General features: G+C 50.7%; 1 protein-coding gene and 1 long non-coding RNA gene across 11 annotated transcripts in view; one reads left to right on the plus strand and one right to left on the minus strand.

Moving 5' to 3' along the window:
• Akap1 (A-kinase anchoring protein 1) overlaps positions 1-13,878 on the minus strand; it is a 32,286-nt gene extending 18,408 nt beyond the window's left edge. For 2 of the 10 annotated variants that reach the window (XM_087202532.1, XM_087202531.1), the window contains exons 1-2: positions 12,244-12,730; positions 11,708-11,875 (exon numbers count right to left, since the gene is read on the minus strand). The gene's annotated coding sequence lies outside the window, so the exon portion shown is untranslated. The other 8 variants (XM_004859804.4, XM_021239917.2, XM_087202528.1 and 5 more) reach the window with 7 other exon arrangements.
• On the plus strand, positions 2,292-5,770 carry LOC110344788 (uncharacterized). Its single transcript, XR_002387587.2, has 3 exons — positions 2,292-2,500; positions 2,950-3,033; positions 5,169-5,770. It is a non-coding gene; the product is annotated as an uncharacterized LOC110344788 (long non-coding RNA).
• Positions 13,879-16,314: the final 2,436 nt, after the last annotated feature.

Genomic DNA, 16,314 nt, shown 5'->3' on the forward strand with positions numbered 1-16,314 from the left:
CAGCTTAGGAGCCAAGTGCCCAAGTCACTCTGGGCTTGGACCTGCTCAGTAGAGCCACATCTACTACGTGCTCTGAATGAACTGTGTACCTCCTCTCAACTGGAATCTCAACATTTCTTCCACTACTCCCGTGTCCTATCGCCAGTTCACCAGGCAGGCACCTGGCCAAGGCATCCCACCCCCAGACTGCAGCACAGCGAGCCCTCAGTGAGGGCTCTTCCCCTTAACCTGACAGCCAAGCCCTATGGCCCCAGAACTCAGAGACATCCGGGTGAGGCCAGACACCCTCCACTTGGCAGGAGCACAGCTCAGGAAGGTCACACACTCAGAGTTCTCTGGCAGACTGCAAGAGTACCTCTCGGTTTGTATCACAAAGGTTTTCTAGTTCCTCATAAGGTTACACTGCTCATCTCACTCACACTCAAATCTGTACAAGCTGCTACAAGAAGCTCTGTCACCAGAAGCTCACAATCCAGATGCACACTCAATCTCATCCTCATAGACCCCCTGCCCCACAAGCAGCCAAGAAGTAGGCAATGGGAGCCCAGGAAGCTCCCTCAGAGGGCCAGGATTTCCTCAGGTAGTAATGAACAGAGAGAGGGAGGGACATAAAGGTTCCAGTGCCTTTGGGGGTGGAAGTGCAGTAAGTCCCAAGGCAGAGCTGGAACAAATCCTAGGAAGAGAAGCTAATGAGCAGGTAGGGGGCCAGACAGGCAGCATGACCTTTATGGTCAAGGTGATGAGAACAGTTGCAACATGGTCAAAATAGAGCAGGTCACCAGAGGCAATGGCCAGGCAATCCCCATGTGTCGATTGCTATCCAAGATTGGCAGCCGCTTAGTCATAGGGGCTTACTGAGCACTTGAAATGTGACAAGTGTGACTGGGGAACTGAATTTCAAATTTTACCGAAAGTTAATTTAAACAGCCACATGCCGCTGGTGGCTACCTACCCACAGTAGGGTTCTACGGGGTGTTCCCAGAAGACCCCCAAGAAACCGACGAGGGCTGGCCAGAGGCTTCGAGGCCAGCACCTACCTTGCTGGCAGCGTGTGGTCCTGCCTCTGAAGGGGGCGGTGGTGGTGAGCCTGGGTCATTCTCCTGAAGCAGCATGGCTGGGGCCCAGGATCAGAATGCTGGAGCCATGCCTCCGGTGGACTGGTCTCAGCCCAGGGCTGGTGTTCCTTGCATCTCAGGGGCCTGGCTAAGCTGACTCATGAGGGCACCCACACCATTCCATTAGCTCTCAGAGGGGCTGTCCCCACACCCTCCATTGTGATGGTGCCACAGACAGCAGGAAAGCCAGCGAACATGCTCTGGGGCAGCTCCCAGTAGAGCAGCAGTCAGGATGGTCACGGAACATGTTCCCAGACCGCGTCACAGGAGGGCCAAGGCTCAACCAATACCTGCTCAGCAAAGTCTTCTCTGGCCAAAACAGCATCCCAGAGTCCAAAACCAAGAGATTCACGTAAGAGCTGGGAGCCAAAACGCCCTCTCTGCCTGACAGTCTCTTCCCCCTCCAGTCCAAACTGAAGTTCAACTAATTCCTAGCTTGGAAAATTCGGTAACAAAGGGAGCCACACAAGGGTGGAATGTCAGCCTCTCCGATGCTGACCTAACGGGGCAGGTCCAACCTCACTCTTCTCTGAGTGATGGGGGTGGGGATGTCACCTATTGCTCTTACCAAGTCCTTCCCAGCTTCACCAGGGACTGGGGGTGTGGTTTTAGAAAACTATGAAGACTGTGTCCACCCCACCCTGCACCTTAAATTGGGCTTTTAGTGACCACCTAGCTTTATAAGTGAATTCTGTCAGGCTCCTGAGGACTGTTAGAAAGCAGGTACAGAAAGGTACACCTGCGTTTATGAAGTTCCTATCCATGACCACAGAAGATGCCACACAGTGCCTGAAAGGTCTGAGCAGAGATCTGACAGCAAGGGCATTTAAAAGGCCATCCAGGGCTGGGGATTTAGCTCAGTGGTGCCACTGCCTGCCTCACAAGCACAAGGCCCTGAGTTCAATCCCCTGTACCCCCCTCCCCCAAAAAAAGCCCATACAGATGACATGTGCCTTCAAAAGAGACCAGATGGGGCCAGGGATTTAGCTCAGTGGTTTCACTGCCTGCTGTGCAAGCTCAAGGACCTGAGTTCAATCCTCAGTACCAAAAAAAAACCCAAAAGAGACCAGATGATGGACAGCAAAACACCCTTCAAGCCACCACCTCCAGTGGGCAGAGGGAAGACCCCAATTTTCCCAAATAGCAGACTTATGACCAACTCAGCAACCACATAAAGGTATATGAGGGCAATTTCTATTCAACAAATATTTATTGGCACCCATAGGGCACCAACACAATGGAACAGAAATTAAAAAGACAAGGCAGTGTTATCCTTAAAACACTTTCAATCTTTCCGTTTCTTTGGGGACAAAAACAATGACCTCACATCCAGTGAGCTTGTTGTGCCAGCGTCTGACCAGATGAAAGTTTGTTCTAAGTGACAGGTAAGTGTCCAGCTGGCAGTGGGAACCAACTAGGAAATAGGGTGCCAGCTTCCTGAGACTAGGATGTTCTAATGTCCAGGGGCCGGGGGCGGGGGGGGGGGCTGTAAGAGGACCTTATCCTGAATGTCATCATTATGAAAGCAGAGAAGGGTTGGGTTGCCCGTTCAATATCTAGACTTTCATTCAATACCAATTTTTACCACCTCCTGGTAGCCAAATCCAGGTCCCCTCTTGTTTATTTATAACCTCCAGAAAGTAAGACCAGCTCTTTTTCTGGTGAAAGGGATCTACTGACCTAGTTGTTGTATTTTCCCCACTTTCTATCAATCCCCTGTGTTTAGTCACACCCACACACCCACACCCATGCATGCCTTCAAAGGTGCCTGCCCTTCTGTACACCTCAGCTTGTGTCTTGCTGGCCACCCACTCATGCATGCACTCTTTCTTAGAAAACTACTGGAGGATGTGCTCCACCAAGACACGAGAGTAAACCAAGAAAGGAGAAAGGCATTGGACCCAGAAAGGAACACAAGGTAAGGAAATTCAAAGGAGGAAGGGGAAGCAGCGCCAGTTCTTGCTTCCCAAGAACTGTTAAGAGCACCCGGTATGTTTGAACACAATAAGAGGACCTTTCCACCAATGGCATGGGTTCTAAGCAATGACCAAGGCTCAGGGAAGTCAGGAGAACTGGCGAGATACAGAAACAAGTAAGCAAAAGAAATGCCAGGCTTGGTGGCGCACACCTATAATCCCAGCACTTGGGAGGCTGAGGCAGCAGGTTTGCCATGAGTTCAAGGCCAGCCTGGGCTACATATTGAGTTCAGGGCTGCCTGGACTACACAGACACAGACAGAGACAGAGACAGAGACAGAGACAGCGAGAGACAGAGAGACAGCGAGAGACAGAGAGAGAGAGAGAGACAGAGAGAGAGAGAGAGAGAAAGACAGGAAGGCAGAAAGGCAGAAAGACCCGGCAGAGTATTAACTAGGAGATGAGAAAAGAAATGTGGAAAAACAAGAATTCTCTCCAACCATAAACAATGTCTATATTGTAATAATGTATACCCTGAATTGCAACTTGACCTCATCCTAGGAGGATGAAGGAAGTAAAAAGTGTAGGAATGAGCTAAGTACTCATTTCTCACAGTAAAAGAAAAAAAAAAAAAGGAAAGAATCAGATATCTTTTTAAAAGAAAGCTACATGGTGGCACATGCCTGTAATACCAGCATTAGGTAGGCTGAGGTAGAAGGAGTTCAAGGCCAGGTTGGGCTACATAGTGAGTTCAAGGCTAGTCTGGAATAGATAGCAAGGCCCTGGTCTTAAAAAAACAAAATAAGGGCCAGGGATTTAGCTCAGTGGTTCTGCCGCCTGCCTAGCAAGCTCAAGGTCCTGAGTTTGATCCCTGGTACAAAAAAAAAATAGGGTTGAAAGGAGGGCAGGGGAATGAGGAAAAAATAAGAACCAAGAGAGATTACGTAAAGGTGCAAATTTCCAATTATACTGTATACCTAAAATGTACCAATAAAATTTTTTAAAAAATAAATAATTGTTTTAAAAAGAAAAGGTATGCTATTAAAAAACAGTGGTGAGGGCCGGAGGTTTAGCTCAGTGGCGCCAGCTCCTGCCTGGCAAGTGCAAGGTCCTGAGTTTGATCCCCGGTTCCACAAAAACAAACAAACAAAAAACAAAAACAGTGGTGGGCCAGGGATTTAGCTCAGTGGTTCTGGCCCCTGCCTCGAAAGCACAAAGTCCCAAGTTCAATCCCCGGTACAAAAAAACCCCCCAAAAACCCAGGATAAAAAACAGTGGTAAGCAGCAGGGAGAACAGATAGAAGAATTAAAGGTAGCTGTCACTGGAAGAAAACAGTAGGGCAAGTACACACAGGGCAAACCCAGGGCCTTGCATACGCTAGGCAAATACTCTTAGCTCTGAGCTACACCTCCAACAAAGGACTGTCCTTTCAAACCTTGTGCACAGTCAAAAAGTTAAATATACTGGGGCCGGGGATTTAGCTCAGTGGTTTTGCTGCCTGCTGCACAAGCGCAAGGACCCAAGTTTGATGCCTGGTACCAAAAAAAAAAAAAAAAAACAGTTAAATATACTGGGTGTGGTGGTGGGAGGCTGAGGCAGGAGATCAAGAGTGCCTCAGTGAGGGGCCAGGGATTTAGCTCAGTGGTTTTGCTGCCTGCTGCACAAGTGCAAGGACCCAAGTTTGATGCCTGGTACCAAAAAAAAAAAAAAAAAAAAACAGTTAAATATACTGGGTGTGGTGGTGGGAGGCTGAGGCAGGAGATCAAGAGTGCCTCAGTGAGGGGCCAGGGATTTAGCTCAGTGGTTCTGCTGCCTGCCTCTCAAGAGCAAAGACCCGAGTTCAATCTCCGGTACCAAAAAAAAGAGTGCCTTAGTGAGACCTTGTTTCAAAATACAAAAATACAAAAAGCTCAGTGTGAAGGCTCTGGGTTCAACCCTCAGTACTTTAAAAAATACCTAAACACATAGTCAACTTTATCAGCAAACATTAATACAAAGTTCATTCTTAAACTATATGCAAGTAACAATGCATATTGTTACCATTACAGCTTTGTGTTTCATGTTACTCGTAATAAATATCCATTAGTGCCAACTCATCTAAATACAAAGTTTTAATGTTTTCTTTTCCCCCAATAGTTGATGTCAATTTTGCTTCAGATACCCCTACCTGCTCTGCTGACAGGTCAAAAATCAAGAAAAGACCATGCTTCCTGACAGACCCTTTGGGAACCAAGGCAATGGTCTCCCCACCTGACTAAAGGTTAGCCAGCATCAGGGAGCAGGATCCCCCAGGGCCAGTCATTCAATAAAGATTTAAATACCCCCTGTGAGCAGGTTCCACAGGCAATGCAGGGAAAGAGCTCTCAGGAAGCATAGGTGGAGGCAGGGACTCAAATTTCAGATAAGATACTGCAGAGTAGATTCAGCAACTTAATGCAATACACCTGCAACTTCTCTCAGCATGCTGAGAGTGAGCCCCAAGTCTGAAGGTGTCCCTTGCATACATGAATTAACTAGTCCTGTGCATGTAGGAAGGCAGCGGGAAGGTTGAGAAATGGTTCCTTTCTTTTCCATGGTTTTGATGAAAGGCGGGGGTGTTGTGAAGGGAAAGCTCTATCTGAATGGTGAGGGAATGCCTCTCAGAAGTGGCACCAAGCCAGAACAGTGAGAGCTGTGCCAGGATCCAGGGCAAAGAGGGAGAGAGAAGGGAAGAAAGTTCCAGGCAGGGAGAACATGTCCCAAGGCAGAACAATCTTGGCTGCCTCAAGAGGCAGCAAGAACAGGAGGCCAAGATGGGGTCAGAGCGCTGCTGCCAGAGAAACGGCTCCCAAACACCATGGCCCAGAAGGTAGATCTGGACTTGCAAGACCCGGAAGAACTCAGCTCAAAGACCTTCTCCTACAGGGAAAGACCAGGGGCTTTTGGTCTTAGCTCATAAACAGAAGTTGCTTCCAGACTTCATCCCAGGAAGATGCCCCTTGTTGGGAGCATGAGGCACACTGTGTTAAGCAGGGCCTCTTTTTCTCACCAAACTCGCTTGCCAGGAAGCCCTGGCCACACTACACATCGGCTTGAAGAGCCACGCGCTGGACCTGCACCCTCAGTCTCCATCGAGCACCACGATCTGTTTCCAATAAGGCAGTCCAGCCCTGGAGGCAGGCACAGTCTCACACAAGCCCTTGCCACTTCTTTGAATCAGACTTTGCAAAAACAACCTTGCTCTCCAGCCAACATAAACCATAGGCAACAGAGGGCCTTATATGGCTCAAAGCTTTCTTAATCAGAAAGATAGACAGGCTGGAGTTGGCAGCTGCACATTAGAGGAGAGAGAGAGACAGGGAGAAAAGAATGGATAGCGTGGGGGACATACAAACTTGTTTGTCAAACTCCTCTCTTCATCCCTCTTCTGCCTCCCTCACTTCCCAGCAAAGAACTCCTACTGGAGGCCAAGGCTTGCAGCCTGTTGTTTACATTTTGGTTTAAGCCAGACTGCTGGGTGATCCACACTTGATGAGTTTTTTGTGTCCACTGAGCATCTGGCCTTGAGGTTAGGCAACTTCACATGAAAATGGGGTTATGTGGTTTCCTGAGAATCAGCTGTGGAGCAATGGGGGGTCCTCATTCCCTAGGCAGCAGTCCAAACCCCTGGTTCCCAGCTCACTGGACTGCCTCAGTCACATGCTTGCCTGGCCCAGGAGGTGGGTGGGATTGGGGCCCTGCCTTTGAGATAGAATAGAAAAAGCAGCGCCAGAGACCTCAAGAAGCTCTCTCTCCAGTCCACACAGCTGGGGGCAGTGTCTAGGGTAGCTCTGTTCTCCTCCCTTTCCTGATTAGGCAGAGGCAGCGGCAAGACTGGTCCTGGACACTGCAGCCACATGCACTTGGCTGTCCTAAAGGATGCCAACTGCTAAAAATAGCACCAGCACATGCCTGGCCGAGTGGGCCACACCAAAGTCAAAGGACAAAGCAGGGAGGTTATTCTCAGCTCTGCTTCTTCTCCCAGATACTTCAAGGCCCACAGAGTGCTGGTCTCCTTCCAAGGCAGCTTAAGAAGTGCGAGTCATGCTGCTCTATCGGAGGGGCAGGAAGGAGACCTATAGAGCTATGGCTGCCACCCCCACCCCCCACCCCGCAATGGGTTGTGGCCTCTGGACCTCACAAAGGCATTCAGAGGCCAAAGCTAGAGAGAAAGGGATAGGGCCAGGGGCTGTGCTTGAACCTGGCCTCTCCTGGGTGACAGCCTGTTGCGGGCCAGGGGATGGAATCACGACCTCCATGTGAAGTCTGACAGGCCACATTATTAAATTAGCTGGGGAATGAGTGACTTTAAGGTTGGTCTTTTCAACCCACTGAGACTTCAAAGCAGTTTCTTGGACCCTATGACACAGCTACTTGGTCTGTGAGGCTTTTTCATTCATGATCATTACTTAGGCATTTCAAGTGTGCATTTGCCTGATGATAAAATAGGGCTTTGGAAAGATAAGAGTTACAGAGTAGTATCATGAACTTCAGTTTCCTGTAAAATGGGTTAAGAGTGATTCCCTCGCAGGACTCAAAACATTGAACAGACTCAGTTAGTAGGATAAATGGTTTTAATCTTTTATAAACCCAGGTTTGTTTTCTGGATGAGGATGGAGTGATAATTGGGCAGTAAATAATTGGGCATCCCCGCTTCTGAGCATGGGGTGCAGCAAGAAGTGAGGGAGACAAACAAGAGGGAAGGAATGGGCTGGGGATTTAGCTCAGTGGTGCTGCTGCCTGCCTCGTGAGCGCAAGGTCCTGAGTTCAATCCCCCCTACCGAAAAGGGGGGGGGGCCGGAGATGGAGGTGAGGAATACCGTGACCCAGATCCAAAGCCAGATCCAAAGTCCTGACACTAGTATACTCTCCCCAGGTTCCTCATCCACAAACTAAAGACACTGAACTAGAGACACTGAACACAAACTAGAGACACTGAACCTCATAGCATTGCGAGGATAAACTGGCACAGTTAAAACCTCCCAGGTGGGTGCCAGGGTGCCTACCTGTAGACCTAGCTACTCTGGAGGCTGAGGAAGCAAGATCACTTGAGTCCAGGAGTTCAAGGACAGCCTGGGCAACACAGTGAGACTCCCCTTCTCAAAAATAAAAGCTGGGGGCTGGGGATTTAGCTCAGTGGTTCCGGCGCCTGCCTTGCAAGCGCAAAGTCCCAAGTTCGATCCCGGGTGCCAAAAAAACAAAGCTGGGCATGGTGACTACATCTGTAATCCCAGCACTCTGGGAGGCTGAGGCAGGAGGATTCCAAGTTTGAGCCCAGCCTATGCAACTCATCGAGGCCTTGCCTCAAAATAAAAAGGCTCAGTCTAAGACCCTGGATTCAATTCCCCGGTGTCAATAAATAAATCCTTCTAAGATGCCACTAGGTACTCAGTAAGTGTCTCTGACACATCTGTTACATCTGGCTCCAAGAAAACAGGTTTCACGCTACCTGCCAAAGGCCAGTCTAAGCAGGGTTCAAACAAAGCACACCTAGGACTGGATAAGGAAACATCTAGAAATAACCCCCTTTTCCCTGTGACTACCCCACACCAACACTTCAAGATCTACACTGTGGCTCTTTTAAAATGTCCCCCAACATTTAACAGAGGGCCTAGTGACATCTGACATTTGGAGGCCAAGGACCTTTGCTTACAAGTGGACTTAATAAGCAGGGCTTAGTGCCTGGGTCTCCTGCTTCATGCTGTGTCCTCACACCCCTCAGTAAGCTCCTCTCTCAAACTGTTTCATAACTGATCAGGCCCATCCCAACTGTAGACTAGAACTTGCTTCTTAATGAGCCATGGAGAGAACCGATGTAGAAAGAATTCGTCACCAAAGCTGTTGAGTTTACAGACTATGGAAGGCTAAGTCCAAACGTGATGCTCTGGAGATTTACAAGTTGAAGCAATTAAACTTTTAGAGTGGGCCAAAGAACATTCTAGACCAGCACTGTCCAACAGAATTTTCTGTGATGATGAAAATATTCTTGACCAGTGCTGTCCAGTGTGGCAGCCCAAACACATCCCTCTAGTAGTAACCTCTACCTCAGAGCATAAGCTGAGTGTTTTTAATGTTCACCAACCCTCCTTTTGACTGAGGAAACTGAGACCCGTGAGGGCCACCAGGCCTGCCAGGGCTCACAGCCAGGATTCAGCCAGGAGAACTGCACCAAGGCCAGGGCTGCTCTTCCCAGCTAAGACCAGCAATGAAACAAGCCCCATCGGCCCTGAGCTCTGGATACCTTTCCTGGGAACCTGCTTTGTGCCTGAGTGTGAACGGGCCACAGTGACACATGGCAAAGTGAACACAGCCAGCGAGTAGTACAGGATGGGGACAGAATGTTTACTACCAATGAGTGCAAACTACCAGGCCAATGGTGAGACTAGTGGCAGGGCAGAGATGCCCAGGTGGCAAGGACTTAGACTGAATGAAACTGGGTACCACCGTTTAGGAAAAAAGTCAAAGAAAAAGATAGCTTAAAAGCTACTTAATACTAGGAAGCCGGTCCTCAGAATGCTTATTATACACACTCCTCCACTGCTACTATCTGCTTAGAAAGCAGCACAAAGATTAGGAGAAAAGGCCAATAAATTAAGAATTTTCCTTGGTGGTTCTCACAAAAGCCCACTAGGACCTGGCCCAAAGCTACTTGTTAGTTTCTCCACCCCTCAATTTGTAGTTTTGTTCCCGCTGGTGAAACAGTGTGGAGTGTCCTCCAGCTTCATCCTCAATTGCACTCAGAGGTGTGAGGATTAAAGGATTAAGGAGGTGCTTGCTTGCTCATCACTCACCCAGAACAGGAACTGCCAAGGAACAGGCAGCCTCTACATTTGTCCCCACATCCCCAGGAGCTACTTCTTCAGCCAGACTGCCCTGCTCCAAAGATGCTCACTGACTGTGCCTTCCACTGCCCAGGTTTAAAATGAGGTACTAGGGCCATGGGTTTGCTCAGTGGGGTGCCACAAACAGATGCTCAGTAAGTGGACCTGTGTGAGGTATCACACCAGGAAGGGACGTGGGAGAAACAGAACGGGCCCCAGGAAGTGAAGTGCAGGACTAACACGCAGCTCACTATGCAGATTAACAACTGTCAAACAGTATGAGATGATTTCAGTGAAACCAGAGTCCCACAGAAGCCAGGATACCCCACAGGAGCAGACACCTCCTCAGAACAAGGAGCCAAAGGTTTCAAGCCACACCAAAACAACTGCTGAGTCCCCACAACAGGGAGACAGGCTGAGCCGCAGAGGGCTCAGCCATTCTAGACTCATCAGGTGCTTTTGCGAGGAGTGGCTGGGAAAAACAGGCCAGCTCTCCAGGCACATGGGCTATGAGCTGCCACGCTTCGAAGCCCTACAGTGCTCACATGAGCAAGACATACTGAGCCAGGAGGCTAGCTGGCAAAGTGTGGGGAAACCAATGTCTCTCCCTACGCTTTTTTTTTTGATACGGGGTATTGAGCTTGGGACCTTGTGCTCGTGAAGCAGGTGCTGGAACCACTGAGCTAAATCCCTGGCCCTGTCTCCCCTTTCCTTCTAACCAAGTTTCTAGGTGAGAGGCTACAGAGCGGGGTGCTTTTAATAAAGTTCAGATCTCTCAAGTGATTCCAGTGCAACTTAAGACTCCAAGATTCTTTGGGGGAGAAACAGTGCACCTATCACACACCAGGCACAGTCCCCAGTCTCACAAATTTGATCTCCACCTATCTTCAGAAGGTAAAGGGAACCCTGGAGGCTAGAACTACCACAAATTGACCCAAGAATAACCTGGGTTACCTGGTAGGTAGCAAGACAAGCTGCTTTAAAATATTGATGCTCAGCAACCTTACACTGGAGGCACACCAGCTCGAGCACTAGTGCACATACCACCACCCTGCAGTGGCCCAGTGTGAACGCACTTCCTAGAAACAGCAGGGTGATGGGAGGCACTCACAGTACAAGGGACTCCACCTCCAGAGAAATTCATTGCACCTCTCCTTTACAGGCTAGAAGCAGTTAACTGATAGAACATGCATGACAACAGAGCCTATTTAATCCAGTAACCACGAAAGCTGTGATTTGCATACCTGTAGGATACAGGAGACCTCCTCTAATTTAGGGCTATTATTTTACAAGACCACTCCCAGGAATTATTACTCAGAATTGACAAAACTAGTTAAGAGATCAGACAAGAAAGGCTCATCAAAAAGCCCCCAGGACAAAACTTAACTTGTTTTCAGTGCTCAGAAATCTTAAATAATTAGCAGGTGAACCACCAAAACAGAAGAACCAAGTAAGTGATCAAGTCTTTTGGCTCCTTTAAGAGCAGAGTGGCTGGGTGGCGCTAGAGTGCAAGCTTTGCTTTCTAAATAAAGTTAAGAGTTGGGGGAAAAAATACTAATTTGAGGAGTTTATATAAAGTATCAGTTGGCAGAATTAATAGTTTTTGTCAAAGGTGTGTCCTTTGATCAGTAATTGCAACATAGCAGCGGTGGAGGGAGTAAGGTAGCAAACCAACTAACAGATATGGTTGCACCAGCTCGAGCAACCCAGATTTCACTGCAGGAGATGAATTCAAACACTAAGTAGCCTGCACTTCAGTAGAAGGCAATTTTAACCTCAGTAATTGCCTTTGCACACATACCCCACCCCACCCGGCTTGAAGGCCTCCACTCCCACCTGGAGCGAAGTCCACCGGGTTTGTGTTAACCGCAGCCCAGCGACAGGAAGGGGCCGAGCCCCGCGCATCTCCCTGGGCAGTCCCGCACTGCCCAGGACTTTCCGGCAGTCCTCGGTGACTTCTGGCACAACCTTCCACCATTAGCACTTTTCCCCTCCTATTCTTCCCTGGGTGAGGAAATAGAAGACCGTGACCTAGGTCACAAAATAATCGAAACTATTTAGCCCGCCTCCGAGGTGTCCAGCCCGGAGGCCTCTCCGAGCACTTTAACCCACCTCCCAGCAGTGCGCGAGTTTCCCCAGATCCCTGGCCTGAGGCGGGGGTGGGGGCGGGGTGCACGTGACCCTAGGCGGCCCCAGGCGGGAAGACAGGTTGGAGAAGGCTTGAAAATAACCGGGCACATCAAGCTGGACAGCCTCTACCTCTGCAACGCTAATCCCCTCGACACTTCCAAGCCCTGGACCTCCCGCCCCTAACTTGGTTTGATCCGCTCCTCCGCTCCAAATGCCGTTCGGATCACAGCCGGTCTCCCAACCTATCCTCCGGGGTCCGTCCGCCCCGTCTCCTCTACGTGTTCTCCGCAGTGAACTCCAGCGGCTCCGTGAGGGACCTGCTCAGGTTTGCCACCACCGCCGGGGCCACCCGGGACGAGCCCACGGAGCCCAGAAGTTAGAAGAGGCTCCGGAAATGACCGAAGAAACTCCGATCCTTCAGCGGGAGAAGGGGGTTCCTGCGGGGACCAGGGGACCTCCTCGCTCTCGGAGTGCCTGGCCCTGAATACAGCCCGCCCCACCGCCGCCTCGCCCCTGCGGGCTCCGACTGGGTACACACGACCTTTGAAACGTAAACGCGAGTGGGGCTGGGCGACCTTGGGTGGGACGCGCTCAGGTCTGCCCCACCCGCGGGGTGCGCGCTCGGGGAAAGTTCGGGCGCGGAGGGGCGCCCCGGACGCTGCGTCCTCGCCCCCGCCCCTGAGGGCGGTGACGCGCGTGGGGCGAGCCCCGCACACCCGACCTGTCAGCAGCTGCAGCACGCGGGCAGACGCGCGGCGCGGGAGGAGGGCGTGTGGCAGGCCCGGTCTGCGTGACAGGGCGGCGGTTGACAGCCCCCCGCACACCCCCGGCGCCCCGACCGCGCGTCCCACCCTACACCTGCACCCCGGCCGCCTCATCACCCCGACGGCGCCTCCTCAGGGCCCCGGCAGGGGATGGGGCTGCAACTCACCAGCTCCTCGCAGACCGTCGGGGTCCCGCCGCCCCCCAACCCCTGCCTCGCCCCGCGGCCCGGCCGCAGAGGAGCGCTTCGGCCGCTCCCCCACGTGCTCGCCCAGGCCGGAGGAACACAGAGACATTAAATACTGAGGACGCGCCGCGACGTGCCCGCGGCCTGACGCAAAGCCCCGCCCCTCGCCCTCGTGCCCTCGCGCCCGCCCGCTCGCTGGCTCACCTGCGCGTGCGCGCCGCCGCCGCTCCCGCTACCGCCTTACCGCGCGCGCCTCTCCCAGCTGCGCGGGAGGGGGAGCGGTCTGGAGTCTATGTCCCTGGGCCGCCGGGAGCTGGCCTGGCCCGTACTCTCGCGAGAGGAGCGGTAATCTCGCCGGGCCCGGGGGAGGGGAGTCCGGGTGCCGCGTTAGAACCGGTTGGACCCTGGGTGCGCTTTGCGTGGCGGCTTCATGTGTGGTTTCGGGTCCTCGTCCCTCGATGGTCAGGAGGGATCCATTTGCAGGGTCTTGTCTCCGGACCAGCCCCTGGACAATGCGGAGAGACCACCCGTCACAACGTCGTAATGCATCATTGGGGAGCCGTTAATAATTGCTCAGTAATAAGTGCATGCCACCCGAATGCATCTTTCTTGCCCATTTACCCACCTTAGATGTTATCAGAGTGAACCACTTTCCTCTAAATGGGCTCGAGATTGGGAATGACTCCTAGAAGAGATTGACCTTGAGTTTCTGCCTCCACCAGGAACTAGAGGAAACAAGTTTCCTCCAGACCATTGGACAGGGTGGGGTTCTGGCTCTGCTCTGATTCTTAAGTATTTGGATAAAATATACAAAACAGATCATGCAGGCGGGGCACGGTGGTGCATGTCTGTAACCCCTGCCCTTTGAGAGGCTGAGGCAGGAGAATTACAAATTGGAGCCCAGCCTGGGCAGTTGAGCGACTTAAGGAAACCCTGTCTCGAAACAAAAATAAAATAAACAGATTAAAAAGGGCTGGGACTGTAGCTCATTGTGAAGGCCCTAGGTTCAATCCTATACACTGTCCCCCCAAAATCATATTATATTAAGAACCAGTTGTTACTTGAGAAACTTCATTAGTGATCAAATGCAAATTTTGAAGACAATGAGATACCATTTACCTATTGAGCTTTGGGTATAAGTTCTTGTAAATATGAGTCCCAAGTGAAGGTGTGATAGATGCCATGCAGGAAACAAAAAGAAACTGACATTCAAAAGAAATAGCAAGACCAGCTTTAGGTTCTGTGGTCAGGACAGGCTGTAAAGTGAAACTTGAATAAAACTGTGAGAAGAGAAGGAGCCAGCCGTGCAGATTGAATGCGGGCATAAGTGTTGAGGGAATTTGCTCAGCAAAGGCACAACACAGGCAAAGACAGGAAACAGCTTCTGGGGCAGACGTGGTGGTGCTCGCCTGTGATCCCAGCACTCAGGAGGCTGAGGCAAGAGAATCACTGAGTTCAAGGCCGGCCTGGACCATGTATGAGACTCTGTCTCAAAAAAGAAAACAAAACAGCTTCTGGCAAACTGGAAGGTAGTTGAGGGAGGGGCAGTTTGTTGGTGGTTGTGGATTGGGGAGGCAGTAGTCACCTTATGATCCACTGTCAGGTTTGGGTTTTATTTTGCTCTGATCAACCCAAAAGCCAGAGATGATTGCACCTCCAGGCCTTGCCCTGTACTGTTCCCTCTACCTGGAGTCCCTCCTGCTCAGGGGTCACCTACTCACTCTGAAGCCTTCCTCTGACTGCTTAAGATTGTAAACACACACAATTTGCTGTCCTTCACTCTTTCTTGATCTTCACAGCCCTTACCACCTCTATCTGCTGTCTGCTTTGTTTCATGAGGCAGGGGTTACTGAGAGCAGCAACCAACCAAGTGCTCTGTAACAAAGTGTTTAGTGAGTAAAAGGAAAGCCACTGAAGAGGGTTAGGTAGAGAATGACACAGTCAGATGTTTGTTTTGAGAAGCTGAGCAATAAGCCAGAGTGGTGGCACTCTGTGATCCCAGCACTCAGGAGGCAGAGGAAAGAGGACTGAGAGAGTTCAAGGCCAGCCTGGGGTACACAGCAACACTATCTCAAAAAAAAAAAAAAAGAAAGTGATCAGTGGTTGCTCTGAGGAGAATGGGTGAGAGAGAGACCAGAGTAGAAGCCATGAGATCAGATCAGACACTGCAGCAAATGGCTCAAGCGAAAAACCATGCTAATCGGAGCCCAGGGCCTAGAGCTAAGTGACTCTGAGGTTGAAGAGACATTTTAGATTCAAGATCTGTTTTGGATCAGCCACGGTATTGCTCGTAGTCCCAGCTCCTCAGCAGCCTGAGGCAGGAGGATCACAAGCTCAGGCCAGCCCGGTGGACTTAGTGAGACTCTGTCTCAAAATAAAAACATTTACATAAATAAGGGCTGGGGATGTAGCTCAGTAGTAGAGCGCTTACCTAGCATGTGTGAGGCCCTGGGTTCAATTTCCAGTACTAAAAAGAAAAGAAAAGGAATGCTTCAGAAGTAGAATAACAATCTCACTTGTGTTATTGCCATTCAGAGGGGGAAACAGTGAACGCTGATTCCTCCAGTTTCGGTGACTGTGAGCTGAGGAGCCAGATGGGAGGAGAGAAGCACTGGTCTCATTTTGGACCCATTAAGTTTGTACTGTTTTTGTGACATCCAAGTGTAGGCTAATTCAGGCGGATATGCATGTCTAGGTGGAGTCAGAGGGGTGGTCTGTGTGGGAAATACAAATATGTATTGCAAACTGCGTAAAACGAGGTTTATTTGTTGATGGATTTTGGTTTTTGAGAGTCTTGCTACAGATCAGACTGCCTGGAGCTCTCAATCCTCCTGCCTCGGGCTCCAGAGTGCAGGGATTTCAGGTGTGTGCCGCTGCACCCCACGGAAGGGATATGTTAAAGACAGATAATGAACACAGTGGCTGTGGAGATAGGGGTGAGGGGAGAGTGAGAAAATGCTGACCAAGAAATGAAGCCTCAGAAACACTGGTAGGAAACAGGACGGGGGAGACAGACAGTGAACGAAGGAGGTGGAGCTCTGAGCCCAGTAGTGAGAAGGAGGAGAGAAGAGCCGGACCGTTGAGTTGAGGTCAGTGTGTCAGTCATGTGCAGTGCCTGGGGACATGGGCAGGGCCTGCCGAGAAAAACCGTGAGGGCAGAAAGGCCCGGGCTACCAGGGATGGGGAAAAGGGCAGTCGCACGTCAAATGACTAGGTAGGAAGAGCAAAGAGAGCTAAGTCCATGCAGTCAAAACCAGAGTGCAGCCCACTGCGTCAGGGCAACAGTCCGGAAATCACACAGGTGACACAGTTTAAGAGTAGAAGTCAGATGTGGTGCCACACGCCTGTCATCCCAGCACTGGGG

This window comes from Heterocephalus glaber, unplaced genomic scaffold, assembly GCF_053883595.1.
Source record: "Heterocephalus glaber isolate CG9 unplaced genomic scaffold, H.glaber_assembly_v1.0 deba00001773, whole genome shotgun sequence".
Classification (NCBI taxonomy): Eukaryota; Metazoa; Chordata; class Mammalia; order Rodentia; family Bathyergidae; genus Heterocephalus; species Heterocephalus glaber.